A 15,428-nucleotide genomic window follows, 5' to 3' on the forward strand; every position below is an offset into this window, starting at 1 on the left:
GGCTGATCCATGACCCTGGTGTTTTCAGCATGTCAAGCTTGAGCCATGATAGTTCCTAAATGTCCAAAGCAGTGTCTTATCCTGGGCGGGGCATTTGGGTCTTCACCCTGACCATGGCAAAGTGATAAAATCCAAAATAATTGTACTACATATAGTTGTTTGAGACAATCCTAGAATATGCAGTTCTTTCAAAATGGCTCCAGAAGACTTTCACGACTTCTGTAAATAATTCCCCTTCTTAAATCTTCACTGAGATCCTTGAAACGCTGTCACAAAATATGCTGTACAAAAAATGCCACCAGCTCCAATCAAACATGATTGCCAAGGAGAAACTAAGTCGAGTTAAACCCCATTATCGAACCTTCATTGCTAAAAGGGATGAGGTGGTTTTGTGTGTTCAGTTTGTGTACATTGTTTAAAATATTGGCATGGTGTTTTAAAAAGTAAGTAAAGATCAGGGCCTTCTGGGTACTTCAGGATCACACAACTCAGCGGTAATGGAAGATGGTATGAGATGGTGCTGTCTTCCTGGACCTTTCAAAATGCTTATTCCACCATGCTTATTACCATAGCAGTGATGAGGGGAGCAATATCTGGTGGGAAGTCTTTAGGTATTTGAAAGCTGATGGGATCAGCGGTCGGTAACTCATCTAATCCCTCACTGCCTTGTAGCATTTTGCCCTTGGAATATCCTCACAGTAACGACTTTAAAAGAAGAATGACTACATTCAAACAGCAATTCAAATGTTCTACTGTACCTTATGCAGGTACAAAGGACAAGATGGTACCTCACTGCAGAAACAACAAGATAAAGAAAGACTTGTTAAAATGTGCACTGCTGCAGCATAATGTGATTTAATCACGAACAAACACTTCTAGACCTGCGCTAGCTGTGCTCAGTTTCTGTGCAGCTCCTTACAGGTGATGCGGCACCAAGGTTGAGGATATAACGTGCAGTCTGGAACTATGGTGGTTCCAGCCACATGGGAACATTCTGCCACAGCAATCTCCACTGGTGAGCATTCTCAAAAACACTTAGCATATAGTCAACAACAATATTAATACATCTGTCATTTACAATACAGGAAAGGAAAAAAATTAAGGAGACTTCAGTGGTGAATACATACTGTAATTCTGATTATAAGCCGAACCATGTTCAATGATCAAATACCAGAAAGAAAAACAAAACTAAGTCTGTAACAGTTTAAATTCATTTTTCTTCACTTGTCTCAGTTTATTTGCTTTCTTTTACCATTTTTTACAGAAACATCTATTGCCTGCAATCACCTGTTGTTCCTTTGCAGTCAGTCGCATGCAAACTATCGTAACCTTTTTAAACCCAGGTATTCCTGGGAATAGCTTTATAATGACTGATTTGTATGTTAGGTATACATAATGTAATGGGTTTGAGCATTTAGGTCACCAGATTGGAGCAGAACTGTGACCAAAACAAACGCTGTAAACAAAGCTGTGGTGAACATCTGTTTAAATTAGTCAAAATTTTGTTTTTTACATTTTAGAAGTAATCAACTGTGGACTAGACAGACTTGATCTATCATGAAAGTAAAACAAAGCCGCAGACGTTTGGTCCTGATTGAGCATGAAAATTTACACTGATGCAATAGTTCAGCAACGCACAAAAGATGTGTTCTATAAAGTCATCAAAACATTAAAATCTCAGGACATGGAGCTGATTCTGATGAACACTTCACTCTCAGGTCTTGGATGGATACCTTAGAATACAATTTCCACTAGTATAAACGTCTTTACATTTCTACCTTGAATCTTAATTTTTAATTTTATAATTATTATATATATATTAATAGCTTTCCAAAATAGGAATTAGAGGGGTGCAGTTGTTGATTAAACGTTAAAATCCTTTGCCATACGGTGCCAGGCTTTCTATCCAATGAAATGTTATGCTAATACCTACTAATATGCTTGTTCATATCTAATATTTCACATTTTTATAAGAATGATATTTTAAAGTGGATTAATTGTGTTACTGCTATCTAAATATGAATTAATATGTGGGCTGTTTGATTAAATATTAACACGTCTTGCCATAACACCTGTCAATTAACAATCCGACCTCACCTGCGTCAATGACGGGGACAAACATTGAGAATTTACCCAACTTTAAATTTAAATTGACTTCGGACGACTTTTTCTGGTAGGTAACGTGGGAAGAAATGTATATTTTAGATCCGAGTAAATGTAGTTGTCAAAGATTAATTGCATGTAAGAAATCTTTGCTGATTTATCGTATAGTAGTTTTTTTTTTTTTTTAAGTATTGTGCAATCATAATAAAGAGTAAATATTAGCTGCATGTAGGACGTGTTTAGTAGGAAAGAAGGTCTTGGTTTTATTTCTCTCCAAGGTGAAAGAAAGGGTTGCTCAAGTGGAGCAAATTAGAAAGAAAACCACCATGTGTCAAATTAATAACGTTACAGTCGTTTGTTTTAGATAATACCCACGGCATTATATTATTTATATGATTCCTGCTTAACTTAATTGTTAATGGAAATAATACTCAAAGACCATGAACAACTATGTACAAAAGGTACACAAATGTTGGCGCAATAAAAATGACTTTTGAGTCACTGTGTGAAATCTATTTCAACACTGCGATGTGTAAACAATTAATATATGATTTATTGTTTGATGTCTAAATCTTTAAGAATAATCTTGCTTTTTAGAAAAATTGGGTAGTATTAGATATTTGTGGAGAATAAGACCTGACCGATCAAAACGGGTGCCCAATTCCAATCAAATGGCTGAAGTCCCTCATCAGCAGGTCATTCATTGATTCAGGTGTGTTGGAGAAAGGATGCATCTAAATGTTGGCTGATGGTAGGTTTTAAGGAGTGGAGTTGATCACCCTTGTTCTAAAACAAGTGTCTAACAAACTGGTACATATATAAGCTTAGATGTCTGCAGTTGTGTACATGCACAATGTGCACACTTCTAGCTGCAAATTAAAGTAACTGTGTAACACAGCCAAAACAGAAGTGTTTAAGAAAGTGAGTGGCTGTGATTGCAAGTGGTTTCCTTATCTGGAGTACGATTCATCTGGGCAAAGCACATTTTATTTATTCCAGTTTATCTAATTAGGAACACAACACACATTCAATGTTATCCATTGCCCTATACATAAGCTATGTAACCAGCAGCTAATTTGCAGAACCAGTTCCTGTTGGGCTTTTTCATAGCTTTTCTATGAGAAAATTGAGAAAAGCTTGAGTCTCAAACCAGAAGACTAGGAGTTATAATAAGATGGATTTGACAACTGTTCATCTGCATTGTTCACTTGACATGATTGTATGTAATTGCAATGTGAATATGTTGAAACACTATGCTACAAATGGCAACATATTGACAATTCCATCATCATAAAGACACATCAAAAGGTAATGCACCAGCTAGATTTCACAGTTTGTCTTTTGTTCTCTATTTTTATATTAATATTTCTTTAAATGTAAATTCAAATTCAATTCAAATTCAAAAATACTTTATTAATCCCAAAGGGAAATTAAATGTTGTTGTAGCTTATTATGATGGTTTCCTCAAAGAGCCGTTGTAGAAGCTGATGGCTGTGGGCAGGAAGGATCTCCTGTAGCGCTCCGTCTTACAGCAGATCTGAAGAAGCCTCTGACTGAAGACACTCTGTTGTTGTAGGACAGTCTCATGAAGAGGATGCTCAGGGTTCTCCATAATGTTCTTCATTTTATGAAGAATCCATCTTTCCACAATGATCTCCAGAGGTTCCAGAGGAGTCCCCAGAACAGAACCAGCCTTTTTTATCAGCTTGTTGAGCTTTTTTAAGTCCCTGGCTCTGATGCTGCTTCCCCAGCAGATGATGGCAGAAGAGATCACACTTTCCACAACAGACTTATAGAAGATATGCAGCATCTTGCTGCAAACACCAAAGGACTTAAGCTTCCTCAAGAAGTACAGTCTGCTCTGTCCCTTCTTGTAGATGGCTTCACAGTTGCATCTCCACTGTAGTCTGTTGTCCAGGTGAACACCGAGGTATTTATACTCCTGCACCACCTCCACTTTTTCTCCCATGATGGAAATAGTTTTTGACTTATTCCTGTTTCTCTTAAAATCTACAATCATCTCCTTTGTTTTAGTCACGTTCAAAATGAGATGATTGTTTCCACACCATGCCACAAAGCTGTCCACCACCTTCCTGTACTCAGCTTCTTGTCCATCTCTGATCCACCCCACGACTGCAGAATCATCCGAGTATTTCTGCAGATGACAGGAGTCTGTCTTGTACTGGAAGTCTGAGGTGTACAGAGTGAAAAGGAATGGTGAGAGTACAGTCCCCTGTGGTGCTCCTGTGCGGCTGACTACCTGGTTAGACTCACAACCCTTCAGTCTCACAAACTGTGGTCTGTTTGTCAGGTAGTCTTTGATCCAGGAGATTGTTGAGGCCTCCACCTGAGTCTTCTGGAGTTTCTGACAAAGCAAATCAGGTTGGATTGTATTAAATGCACTGGAGAAATCAAAGAACATGATCATCACAGTGCTACTGGCTTTGTCCAGATGACAGTGGGTTTGTTGAAGCAGGTGTATGATGGCATCTTCAACTCCAACTCTCTAGTCTCTCTAGGACCTTCATGATGTGAGATGTCAGGGCAACAGGTCTATATTCATTGAGGACTGATGTGTGAGTTTTCTTTGGTACTGGAACAAGACAGGAGGTCTTCCACAACACCGGAACCTTCTTCTGGGCCAGGCTAAGGTTGAAGAGGTGCTGCAGAATCCCACAGAGCTGCTCTGCACAGGCCTTCAGGACTCTAGGGCTGACATGATCTGGACCTGCAGCCTTATTCCTATTCAGTCTCTCCAGTTGTCTCTTCACCTGACTTCTTGAGACACACAGGTGGAAGGGGGAAACAAATGAAGCATCAGCATCTTCTGATATGGTTGAAGGCAAACATGTAGAAGCAGAAGGGTCTAGGACTGAGGTGGAAGATAAAAAATGTGAGGTGTTACTGGACAGCTGTGGGTCCTGTGGGTCAAAGGAAAGTGGGATGTCTGTTTGGCTGTGAGCAGGAGAGGAGGATGCTGAGCTTGTTTCTGAACTGAACCTATTGAAGAATGTGTTCAGTTCATTGGCTCTGTCCAGACCTCCATCAGTCTGATCATCCTTCTGCTTGAAGCCTGTGATCTTCTTCATCCCTGTCCACACATCTCTGATATTGTTTTGCTGGAGCTTGCTCTCCAGCTTCTTCTTGTACACCTCCTTGCTGTCTCTTATCTTGACTTTAAGCTGCTTCTGTAAACTCCTCAATAATTCTCTGTCTCCCTCTCTGAAGGCTCTTTTTTTCTTGTTAAGCAGGTCCTTCAGGTCACTGGTGATCCAGGGTTTGTTATTGGGGAAGCATCTCACGGTTCTGGTGGGGATGATGTTATCCACACAGAAGTTGATATAGTCGGTTACACACTCAGTTATGTCCTCTCCATGTGGCTGGCACAGTGCATCCCAGTCTGTATCCTCAAAGCAACCTTGCAGAGCTTCTTCAGCTTCCTGTGACCATTTTCTCACAGTCCTCTTTATTACAGGTTGTCTCTGAACAAGAGGCTTATATTTCGAGCAGAGAAAAACAAGATCATGATCTGATTTACCTAGAGGAGGTCTTGCTATAGAGATGTATGAGTCCTTGACATTTGCATAAAACAAATCCAATGTTTTGTTTTCTCTGGTAGAGCAGCTGACAAACTGTTGAAACGTTGGAAGTGTAGCAGAGAGTGAAGCATGGTTAAAATCACCAGAAATTGCCACAAAAGCATTGGGGTTTTGTGTCTGTAGCTTAGCAACAACTGAGCTGATGGCATCACATGCAGTGTCGGCAACAGCGGAAGGTGGAACGTAAACTGTTGCCAAAATAACACTGGTGAACTCTCTGGGTAAATAATATGGACAAAAACTTACTGCCAACAGTTCAATATCTGGACTGCAGAGATGACACTTCCCAGTTACATGTCCTGGATTACACCATCTGTTGTTCACAAGTACTGCCAGTCCACCTCCATTACATTTGCCACTCCTCTTTAAATCTGTCTGCTCGTATGGTTAAAAAGCCTGGCAGAGAGACGCTGGAGTCTGGGATATGATCCTGCAGCCATGTCTCAGTAAAACACATAATACTGCATGCCCGGTACTCTGGCTGGGTCCTTTGTAGGAATTGGAGTTCATCCAACTTGTTTCCCAACGATCTCACATTGCCCATCAAAATCGACGGAAGAGATGGTTTGAACTTCCCCCTTCTCTCTCTTCTCTTTGCTCCTGCTCTGCATCCACGGCGTCTCCTTTTCAACTCATCAGGGATTTGGGGTTGTAGTTGAAGTATTATTTGAGCTTTTGAGATATTAATCAGCTGCTCCCGGTTGTAAGAAACAACCCCATTGCCATGGCATTCATAACAAATGTCCAAAAGTAGAAAAGTATTAGGAAAAATCCTCCAAGCTGCACAGCATCCGGCACCGGAGAGGACAGTCGTCCTAAAAAAATCAACTGTATCCACCACAAGAGGAAGAGTTCCCAAGAAAGAATAAATCAGAATCAAAAGTATCAGAGCTACTACAACCTGCTGCCACCTTGGGCGGCGCAATTCTATAATTCTTTAGTGAATATTGTTTTAAGGAAATCTGGAGCTACAAGAAACATCTAGAAGAGAAGACCAACTTAGAAGGGATACTTGAACTGAAGATGCGACCCAAGGTCTATGCAGGGAGGGCATTTTAAGATAAAGCTCTATGTTTAGGCTTGTTTCCTTTTGTCATTAATCACTTGTTTGATAACAATGGAAGCTTCGATTCCAGTAGAGATTTGTCACAGGTGCATCTGGTTATTTGCACATTGATCCGCTTTCATGAATTTTATTCCAGATTTTCTGTAGTTTAACATAAAGAAGCACTAATGAAAAAAGGAAACGGTGGTTAAGAAACATTGTATTCAGGTTCTATAAAACAGCCCATATTTACCCTTATTGTTCTATATGAAAAGATACGCAGTGGCCATGTTGGCTGCAGATGTTGATGAGCTTCGGTAATGGGTAAACGGCTGTGAATGCCTCAGTACTATGACTATATTAGTTTGAAGTAAAAACTTAAAACATATATATACAATTTACCGTTATTTGTTATAAAAAGTATAAGTTGGCTTATTTTATAAAGTGCTTGCAAAACAAACCATAACTCATTGAATTAATGGTGTGAAACACAGGACAACACAAAACATTAAAATGTCTAAAAATAAGAAAATGAATAAATAAAAACATATTTGTATTCCAATATTCCAATTTTGGGTATTTGATGAATATAAAATTCCCTTAATGTAAAACTCACTACTTTTTTGTGACCAATTTTGAGAAAGTTTTAACTTTGTTGTCCAATTTTAAAAAGCAAGTTAAATACAAAATAAAATCATATTAACTTTTGATGGTGATTAATGGGAAGGTTGTAAATTAGAATATGTTTATTAATGGTCACGTAATGCTTGCATGCAAAGACGTTCATAGATTCCAGGATAAAATTATCATAGTTTTACGTTACAGAGAAACCTGGCCAACGTTGAGTTAAGATTCTACTTGGAAATCTTACATACCATTGAATCTTCTAAGTTGGATCAGGAATATACAGTATGTATGTGTTTGATGAATTGGAGCCAGTTAACTTACAATCCTGTGTACACTCAAGAATTGGCTTAATGGAACAGTTTCAAAAATAGAAAATGGATGGGTCCTTTTTTTTTTTACATCCTAAAACATTTTGGCTATTTCCAAAGAGAAATCACTGTGTGCCCCAACAGGAAGACATTTGAGTAGTTAAATGTAAAAGCATGCAAGTCGTCCCTTGTGCTCTCTATTTACGAGCTAACATTTGGAGTGGAATTTGTTTCTGTATTCTAGCTCCAATGCTTTAAAATTAGCGTCCTTGTTTCGGCAGGTCTTTGGCCTTCTTTCCGCCCTTTAAGCACGCTGTGAATCAGTTTTGTATAGGTCCACGACTTACATCGTTGCATCAGCCAAAGTTATTTTTTGTCTCTGTGACCTTTTTTCTCTCAGGTTTTGGCTTCAGGCACAATCTCAGACTCTGCCAAGGTTGATGAGATGACATGTGTAATGTTTCAGTCTTAATCCCTCCATAACCTGGACTCAAAATCTGATGTTTCCACTTCATCTCCATAATATAGTTTGAAAACAATCCTGTCAACATCCTGTCACGTTTCTTTTTTTCTCTCTCTGTGTTCTGTGCTCCAATCTTTTACTTTCTGTTGTCCGCCATTATAACAGGAATCACTGATGAAAAAGCCCCCAGACACAAGATGAATGTTAAACATGGACCAATGGGAATATGCCAATCAAGACTGACAGTTCCACCAAACACATTACAGCACTTCTTCTGACTTGGTCTTAAACCACTTGGCAATTGATCAAGTTAGGGCATTTTCATGGCATTCATCTGTTAAAGGAATAATAGTATTCTGGGCCTCCTAAACACTGGAGGGCTGGACCAATGCTCCAGAAAGGGCGTATTGAATTTAGGGCTTGTGTATAGGGAAATATAAAATGCATGAGTTATATAGGTTTTGCTTTATCACATAAGTACAGTAACTTTATCTTTTATTGTGTGTTTCTTTAAATGCTATTATACTAGAGTTGCATGATATGTTTTTGTCACAGGACTAGATGGTAATTTCTTTTAAAGCTAACTCTTACAGATTTGGAGGAAGGGGCATCAAACCCAGTTTAACGTTAGGTGTAACTTATAGATGGATGGTTGATCTGGGCAGGGACAGCTGGACCGGCCTGTCTTTTCTTGTTGCTTTGACCCTGGCAAATGACAGCGTAGAAGAGGATGCTGGTCTACCACAGACTGGTAAAACATCTGCAGCAGTCTTTTGCACATGTTGATTACTCCAGCCTTCTCAAGAAGTACAGGCAGCTCTGCCCTTTCCTGTGTAGAATGTCCATATTTGCCGTCTTGCTTATTATCCAGCCGCAGGTGCTATTTAGCAATGCCTTTAAGTCCCACGTGTACCTTTTAGGTGCCACTACTACAAATATTAATGTGTGTGTGAGCACTGGTAGCGTGCTACGGCTGATTAAAGCACAAACAGAGCAACCTGTGTTGTAACCACAGCAAAACTAGCATTAGCAGAGCTTAAGCATTAGCAGCTGAAATTCCAGAGACACAATTTAGCATGTTTACAAGGACAATGCAGACATATTTTATACAGGTTAGGGAGAGGAGAGGAAGCGAAAACACAGATAAAACGGACAAGCTCACATTACTGGACTATCAGTGCTCAAACTAATCAGTTTGAATCACAGACAGCCTTCGTTTTGGCCTGGTCTAGGACTGCTTTGGTCTGACATAGTTCAAGCATCAAAACAAACAACATTTTTCTGTCCAGACTCAACCCCTAAACAATTTTTTTTAAAGAACACGATAACGTCTGATAGTGACAGTAAGTTAAATAGTCGCCGCTCTTTGTCTAGCAGCTGGGAAAAACATCTACTCAGACTAGCGCATGTATCATGCCGTCTACTTCAGGCAGTGGGAAAAAAAGCTTTCTCTTAGGTTGTTTTCTGCAGGAGCTGACAGGTTCAGGAAGCAAGTCTCAATTTCATTCGGGGTACAGACACCCAATACATAAACAAAAGACCATACTTTCATTTGTATCCAATGTTTCTTGGGAGATGTAATCATTTACTCGGTCAGTGAGATCAAAGCATTCATACACGTTTGCCTCGATGTAAACCAGTGCACTGCTGCAGGCAAAATGAGGAAAAATGGCTAATTAGGCACAGTTTGGATATTTTCACTTAGGGGTGTACTCACTTTTGTTGCCAGCAGTCCAGACATTAATGGCTGCGTGTTGAATTAGTGTGAAATCTTCAGTGTTGTCCCATAAAAAGATGTAACAAAATATATATTTTTTTTAAATGTGAGGGGTGTACTCACTTTTTTGAGATACTGTATATTACTGTTGGAAAACAAAATAAATCCATTCTGGCCTATGCTGAGAGTGTATTTTATGGTGGGGACTGTTGTAAGATAAGGCTTTATGAGGCTTGTGAAAGTCCCATGGTGTCTTGTTTTCACAGTTTAAAAGCTAAAGGCAGGGCCTGTGTGCTATGTAAAGCTTTAACATCCTCCACAGGTGATGGCCACTGGTAAGCCTGTTTACCTACTTTGCCTGTTGATCTTGCTAAAAGCCTCTCACACCACCTCTAATACACACACAAAACAGAGTGTGTGTACCCAGTTAAAACAAACACATTAATAACAACTGTAATGCCATTCTTTGTCAAGTGCTTTTACAGGTTCAACATTGACCTTTGTGTTTAATCTACCTGCACAAACGACAGTCACTTGATATGCAAACAAATCTTCTGTCACTGTCAGCCAATTCCCATGTTCTTTTGAGAATGAATAAGGAACAAAACAGAGACTGTTCTCTCCTCAGTTAACTGAAATATTTAACCAACAATACTTTGTTTTTGTTAAACTACTGTAAACCAAAACGTTTGATTTGGTGGTGATCACTATAAAATATTAGACTTCATAAGGCTTTCTTTAGGCAATTCTATTTTAAATAGTGCTTAGGTTCATAGTAAAAACATTGTCATACATTTGAATTTGACTGTATTTTACACTTCCTAATTGCAGGGTAGTAGTAAAGTGACAGATGTTTTTCTATTTAATTGAATATTTGCTTATGCTTAATTTTAAAACATTTCTGGTGTGTCACAACAAAAATGTATCACAAAAGTTATCTGTCCATTACAATGCCCCTAAAATGACAAAAGGCAAACTTATTTCAATATTTGGGATCTCAGGGTCTGGTACAAAGTTTAAGATCCACTAAACACAAATAATTTAAACTTAAACAAGAAGCTGCCCATTGCACAGATCCAGTTTGTCACAATTTGATTCACAATTGTTTAAACCTTTGAGGTTCTGCCACAAGGTGTCGCTGTTGTCCACTGATTGTTTAAAATGACACTTTCCTCCTTACCCCCTCAACTGGACTCCATCTCCAATAGGAAACAGATGGGAGACCTTTGCTGCAGACTACTATGCAAAAAAAACAAAAAACCAACGAATGTCACAACACCGACTGCAAGTTCTGTTTCTGCTTTCCAAGCTTCACTTCTGCTCCTGTGTGCCAGTTTGGAGCTCATGTTTGTTACAGGTTTCCAGTGTAGACGTTTTGTCTCACTGTGTCTCATTTTGCTAATTGCAGGATATCTGTCACCTTTAACATACAATAAGAAAATGGACATCAATTGTTGTGCAAGGCTATTTTTATTGGCCATTTTTTGGTGTTAGGGCTGAGCATTAAAACACTGTGAATAATCTTAAAACAAGTATGTTACAGTAATGTAAATTAAAAATGTAAAGCTAAGAGGGAAATACTAAACTGATGTTGCTAACTGCTGAGGAAATCACATGGCATTTGCAAAATAGTTGATTTGGAAATAAAGGTTGAATATCTGTTGTAGAAAATGTAGTTTAGGAGCTGAAAAAACAAGGAAACTTTTACCACTCTTTAGAAAATTAACTTGACCTTCCTATATTTGCTTTAAAGACGAACAGTGCACATATTTGTTAACACAGTTTTTCATTGTGATTCTTGGTTTGTTCCTCTCCAGACATCAATCTGTTGTGGAAATGTGATTTGTACTTGTTGCTTACCTAAAATGTTTACCACATACTAAAAATGACCTGCAATTAGTAGTTTCAGCTGCTGGTATGACTTTTGCAGTAATAAATGTCCATCAAATTATTGTTTGGGTTTTAAACTGGTAAAATAATTTTTTCTTTTTGAAGTGTGCTAATTAGGAAAGCCTAATTCAGTTGTAGTACTGTCATTTTTAAAGCAAAGAAAATCAAAAAATCTGAATAAATCATTTCAAACTGAGTCACAAGAGAATATATTTCTTCATATAAAGATGTTAAGATCCATACAGGTTGCGATCCACTGCACATTATGTAGGTTTGATAGAGGTAATCTGAAACATACTTTATATATGTATTACTGACAGTCTTTGCACTTCAACACAATCTGCTCATAAGTATTATACCCACAAAGTTTTCTTGTCATTATTACTCTCTATCACAGACAAATCTCTGGATCTATTTGAGTCCCCAGTCTAGGGAGCTAACACTTCGAATAGAATATAAATGACATCATTACGTAATATTCAATCTGTTGCTGCAGCAATATCTTATTCCACAGATAGACCTCTTCGCCACCCTTCCCATATGCTCCTGAGTTGTCGGTCTCCTGCTCTTTTTCATGGAGAATATTAAAGAGTTATTAAATTAATCTGTGCTCGCTAGTGCATGTTATTGAATAGCAGAGATTTGTAGGGTGAATGAAGCCGTTAGGCTGTACCCTAAGCTGATTTATTAAGTGTGCTGGGGAATCGCCAAATAGACCAGATAACCTGTTTTATTTTGCATAAGTGAACAGTTTTCTTCAAATCCGCTTATGTCCCCTCTCCCTTCTGTAAATAGGGGTGGAGCGGTCTTCTAGATGTTTCTTGTATTTTCCGGGGAATAGCTGCTTCACAATGTCATTGAGAAAGTTTTTTGTTTGAACATTCAGAGCTATAATAACAAGGAAAAGGGTGTAATGCATATGCTATACTTGTGTAAATCATCAGAATGCAGCATCGTTAGATGAATCTTTTCTTATTGCTTTTCCAGTTTTATAGGTTGATTTATAAGTTGTATAGGTTGATTTATAAGAATATTTTAAAGTCTGTTGTGTTAGAACAAATATTGTTTTCTATTGGAGCAAAGTCTCAAACTAGTCTCACTAACTTGAAACTGGCAAGTGTTGTTTTAAACAGTTAATACAGCTAGAAACCACCAATCAGGCTCGAAACCTGGGTGTAGTGATGGACTCAGACCTGAACCTTCAGAGGCACATAAAGACAGTAACTAGGTCGGCCTTCTATCACCTAAAGAACATCTCCAGGATTAAAGGACTAATGTCTCAGCAAGACCTTGAAAAACTAATTCATGTATTTATCTTTAGTGGAATTGATTACTGCAACAGTGTCTTCACAGGGCTGCCTGAAAGTCGACCAGACAGCCGCAGTTCATCCAGAATGCTGTATTTTATTTAATCTATTTTTTATCATCTTTTTAATTATTCATTTTTTATCCTCTTTAATTGTTTAATTACCTGTATGCCACTGCAGTATACTTTTCCAGCAGTATACTTTTTCAGCACTTTGAATTGTCTTGCTATTGAAATGTGCTATATAAATAAACTTGCCTTGCCTATAGGATAAATTAGTCAAAATACAGCTGAAGGATAGAGCTGTCTAACATGAGCATATGCTTTGTGCTCCGGCAGACGTGTTTGTGTTCTTTTGCCCTGACAGAATCACCAGATTTAACACCCACTGATTCCAGGCCAGATTCCTAACCTCATTTATCAGAGTGTATGCCAGCAGTAATCCAGAATGAGGTTTTTGGGCTCCTTTGGGTCAACAGTTTAGCTGCTGCTTTTCCCCCAGCCTACAGTCATGGTCTGCTTTCAATTATTTCTGCAAAATTGCTTTACAGGGTCCATGCTTGATTAAATATTCATTATGTTAAACTAAGCACTCTCTTTGTATATAAATCCATATTAGATTTGGCTGGCAGGCTGCCTGAAACCTCATGAGAAGTATTTCTTGTGGGGGGGAGGCTTAAAACTACTTAGCACGTCCGTTCTTCTGAGTTTGTTTGTTTTTGTACTGATGTAAATGATGGCTTGTTAATGATATTTAGTTATCTTTTTGTCCCTTTAGCCAGTCATACACTGCCCTTTTTGCATTGAGGAAATGCTAGAACTTGAAGTGTGCTTTGGAAAAATAAACAGATTCTAGTTGGTCTGGCTGAAGGGGACCATTGCTGATCATTCCAAAAATCTTGGACTGTGTCTAAAGAGAAGCTGTTTGTGTCTCTGCTTCCTGCACAACTAAATGTCTTCTGATTGGTGGTGTTACTATGTCAATGTATGCTCACTGAAGGTAGGGGGCATAGGGAAGTTATTTCATTTTAGATATAATGAACTTCCCTGAAAAGATTTAGCAATTTTTTTTTTTTTCAACACAGACCTAATGGAAAATGAATTCAGGACATTTGAAATTCTTGGGTGGATTTGCTATGGTTACTGAGTACAGCTCATGTTTATTTTTTTAATGAAGGATGGGGAAACCCGACCATGGTTTTGTTGACCCAGAGGTTATTTGGTTTGTCTTCTGGTACAGACATCATGAAGAGGCACTTAAAGCAAATCAGAAACAGCTGTGCACACTTGTTTTATTAGAAAGGGATTTTTTTTTTCTGCCAAGTGATGTTTTAAAATTGGATCTTGTGGTTTTTTTGTCTTCTTTGTTATGTAATTTGATCAACATCAGCATCCAATAAGGGCATCCACTCAACTTGCAGTGCAGCTGGTTGCAAACAGTTGAAGATTACTCATCTTTCTTGAATGAATTTGTCAGACCACAGGAAAGAAAACCTGGAGTTTATGTGAAGTAAAATTGTGGAAAATCCTGAAAACATGCTTTATTTAAATATTCGTGCTTCATATTCATAAGAGGGCGGGAGTGGCAATGAACTCTAAGATTGTCTAGGTCACTGGTGTTTGATTCTGGTTCTTGAGGGCAGGTGTCCTGCATGTTTTAAATATTTCCCTGCTTCAGCACACATTGTTTGAATCAACAGATTATTATCAGACTCATGAAGAGCTTGATGACATCCTGAAGAGGTAATTCCGCCATTTGATTCTGTGTACTGGAGCAGAGGAACATCTCTGGCTACTTGGCCTAATACAAAGAGATCCATTGATTCATGTTCGCTGTCTTAGTGAACCAGTGAGTTTTTATTTCTAAAATGATTGGCCCTTGCTAACATGAACTATATGCCTGTGATTATTTAAGTCCATAAGGTAAACAAGTTTAGGATTTGACACTTTAGGTCCTCCCACAGAAGCAATTATAATTTTCTACGTTCAGCTCCTTTGGATGAAAAATAAAATTATCTTAGCTCGTCGATTTGCTTTTTCTCATTTCCATTAATGATCTTAGGTTTTCACGTCTGTAGAAGACATCATTAGACAGTTACCATATTATTTACATAGCATTTTTAGTTTGGTCGCTGCCAGCTTGTTTTTAACAATTTGCATCCCTCTTTAGACAGAGCAGGCAACTAGATTCAGTCCTGGAGCGAAAATATTGGCAGCTTATTTCTGCATGATTTTGGTAAGTTTGTTGGAAAAGTCATTGAGTTTACTGCAGCTGTTCACTCCTAAAAGAACATTGTTAAATGATGCTTGAATGAGCGGCACTCAGTTCAAGTTTGTGATGTAAAAAATCTGTCTGGTTTAGCCCAAAGT

General features: G+C 38.3%; 1 long non-coding RNA gene across 1 annotated transcript in view; it reads left to right on the forward strand.

The window, feature by feature from the left end:
• Positions 1-2,115: 2,115 nt before the first annotated feature.
• The window catches only part of LOC124866862, a 38,810-nt gene continuing 25,497 nt past the window's right edge, over positions 2,116-15,428 (forward strand). Inside the window, exon 1 of the long non-coding RNA XR_007037935.1 lies at positions 2,116-2,173. This is a non-coding gene — a long non-coding RNA (uncharacterized LOC124866862). The remainder of the gene's footprint in view (positions 2,174-15,428) is intronic.

This window comes from Girardinichthys multiradiatus, chromosome 4, assembly GCF_021462225.1.
Source record: "Girardinichthys multiradiatus isolate DD_20200921_A chromosome 4, DD_fGirMul_XY1, whole genome shotgun sequence".
Classification (NCBI taxonomy): Eukaryota; Metazoa; Chordata; class Actinopteri; order Cyprinodontiformes; family Goodeidae; genus Girardinichthys; species Girardinichthys multiradiatus.